This window comes from Balaenoptera acutorostrata, chromosome 2 (assembly GCF_949987535.1).
Source record: "Balaenoptera acutorostrata chromosome 2, mBalAcu1.1, whole genome shotgun sequence".
Taxonomy (NCBI): Eukaryota; Metazoa; Chordata; class Mammalia; order Artiodactyla; family Balaenopteridae; genus Balaenoptera; species Balaenoptera acutorostrata.
In genome coordinates, this window is record NC_080065.1 from 103,883,979 (window position 1) to 103,886,452 (window position 2,474).

At 37.0% G+C, this 2,474-nt stretch overlaps 1 pseudogene; it reads left to right on the forward strand.

The window, feature by feature from the left end:
* Positions 1-393: 393 nt before the first annotated feature.
* Positions 394-766, forward strand: LOC130707423 (transcription and mRNA export factor ENY2-like; annotated as a pseudogene).
* The last annotated feature ends 1,708 nt before the right edge of the window (positions 767-2,474 follow it).

Genomic DNA, 2,474 nt, shown 5'->3' on the forward strand with positions numbered 1-2,474 from the left:
CTTCTTTACAAAAGGCAACATTCTCGGAACTTTAAGAGATACAAAAGATAAAATGAGATACTGGCACTTACCGAATTGAGTGGAAAAGATGTAAATAAATAAAAAGTTTTAAGTATTAATAAATAAATAACAATATATTTTTTTTAAAGAAAAAAAAAAAGTAACAACATGTGCCTTTAGGCCCTGACATGAAATATTTTGGGGAAAATCTGGCAAAAAAGGCCTGAACTATACATGCCCTGACCAAATACCACAATACAAAATTTGTCCTTGCCCCAAGAAGTAGACTGGATTAACAGACAGTGGCTATGACCTTAAACAAGGAACATCCAAAGTCGCTGTGTCCCTTTCATAAAGATATATGCTAGGTCCGGGCAGCCGAAGAGTGTGGTTAGCAAGATGAACAAAGATGCGCAGATAAGAGCAGCAATTAACCAAAAGTTGATAGAAACTGGAGAAAGAGAAGGCCTCAAAGAGTTGCTGAGAGCTAAATTAATTGAATGTGGCTGGAAGGATCAGTTGAAGGCACACTGTAAAGGTAATTAAAGAAAAAGGACTAGAACAGTTACTGTTGATGACTTGGTGGCTGAAATCACACCAAAAGGCAGAGCCCTGGTACCTGACAGTGTAAAGAAGGAGCTCCTACAAAGAATAAGAACATTCCTTGCTCAGCATGCCAGCCTTTAAGATTGAATTAGATTGTGCTGTTTTGTGGTTTTATTTCTGAAAGTAAAACTTGCCATAAATTAGGAATTGATTTCCCAAAATAAAATCCTTTTTTGTATGATGGTATACAGTTTTCAGTAATGATGTATACAACTGTATTGATATTTTTCCCGAAATGTGTTATTTTATTAAATATCTCATGAATGAAAAAAAAAAAAAGATATATGCTGAGGAAGCAAAGTATATTCAATATCCTGCTTAGGTCTTCTTTGTTTAGAAAACATGGCTGCTTCTTCAGTCTTTTATTACACATCTCCGTAAACAAATTGGGATAAATTTGGCTCTCTGTATTCCCTGATAAGATGTAGGAAAACTGGGATTGGGAGGACAATGATGTGGGCCAACAATTTTAGCCCAGGAAAGATATTAATAAATATTGGGCCATACATCTGCCCTATGTACCTACCTGGCACTCATTTAGATATTCCCCACAAAGACTTGGCTGTAGACAAATCCACTCCTAGGTCCATACCAACTGCCAAGTACATCAGGCAAACCACTGAGATTACTAAAACCTCCCACTTTTGGTGTATTCTTCAATACACCATCTTCCAACTGATCCCCCCATAATAAAACTCATGCAAGTGCCCCTTTAATTTAAAAACTTTTTAACTGTTATAAAAGCTTCCATTTGAAAAATTTTTATGAAAGAGATTAAAAAGAAAACACTTTGGATTCCCTGATTCCAAACATTTAGTTATGAAAATGCACTTATTTCTTACCTTATCAATATATTTACACTTACAAGGATTCATCTTGCACCAGTCTTCTACATCGAAAAATTACAGCCCACAATAGACCAAATTCAAGAATTTCCTTTTATATAATGAATGTCAGCTCATCTTTCTCAGTTCTATTAAGTTGCAAATTCTGTGAAACTAGTTCACTTTAAAAAGTAAGTTACAAAGTTAGCCTCAATGGGGAAAAAAATTTTGCTGGCAGAAGAAAAAATTAGTGATGAAATTTGACCTTGACAAATTATTTGATGTGAATACAAAGGCCTCTGGCTTGTGAAGACTGTATTTTAGTTCCCAGCTACTGAATGAAAAGAAAAATGTATCAACTTACCAACAACTGATGCACCTCTTTCTGCAAAAGCCAGGGCATAGGCTCGGCCCAATCCTATTGAAAACAAAAGAAAAAAATCAGAAGGTTGAGCAAATGTTAGCATAATTTTTCTGGTCCACTCAACTCAATCCCTATTGCAAAGTAACTGGTGAACAATTAATTACATTACAAGGGTAGAGCTTTCATTGGTACTCTCAGCCTCTACTTCACCTACTTCTACTTTCAGGGGTTGGAAAGCTTCAAACTGTATTTTCCACCTATTCTACCAACCATTTCCTATCATTCTACCTAGCTCTAGGATGGATGCTAGATGTGAATTGGGTTCCACCATTAAACACATTTGCATGAAATGTGGAAGGAGGGAATGAGGCAGAAGCCACCTTACTGTGACTTTTGGATGTTACTGTTGGTTAAGAAGCTGATTTCTTGAGGCTTTCTAGGTATTAAGCAGGTATAGTGGCAGCTTCTAGATCCAGCTCCCTAATTTCTGGATGGCGGCTTCCATTCTCTAGATCCCTGGGGCCAGTGGCTATTTGGGCTGTGGCAGTTCCAATGGTAGCCTCAGAGGTAGTGGCTCCCCTAATGGACCAGTTTTATACTGTTCCATAAGGAATTCCAAGAGGAACTGCCTAAAACCCAACTGCTTAAATTAAGTCCTTTCCTGTTTCAAATATCTAGTG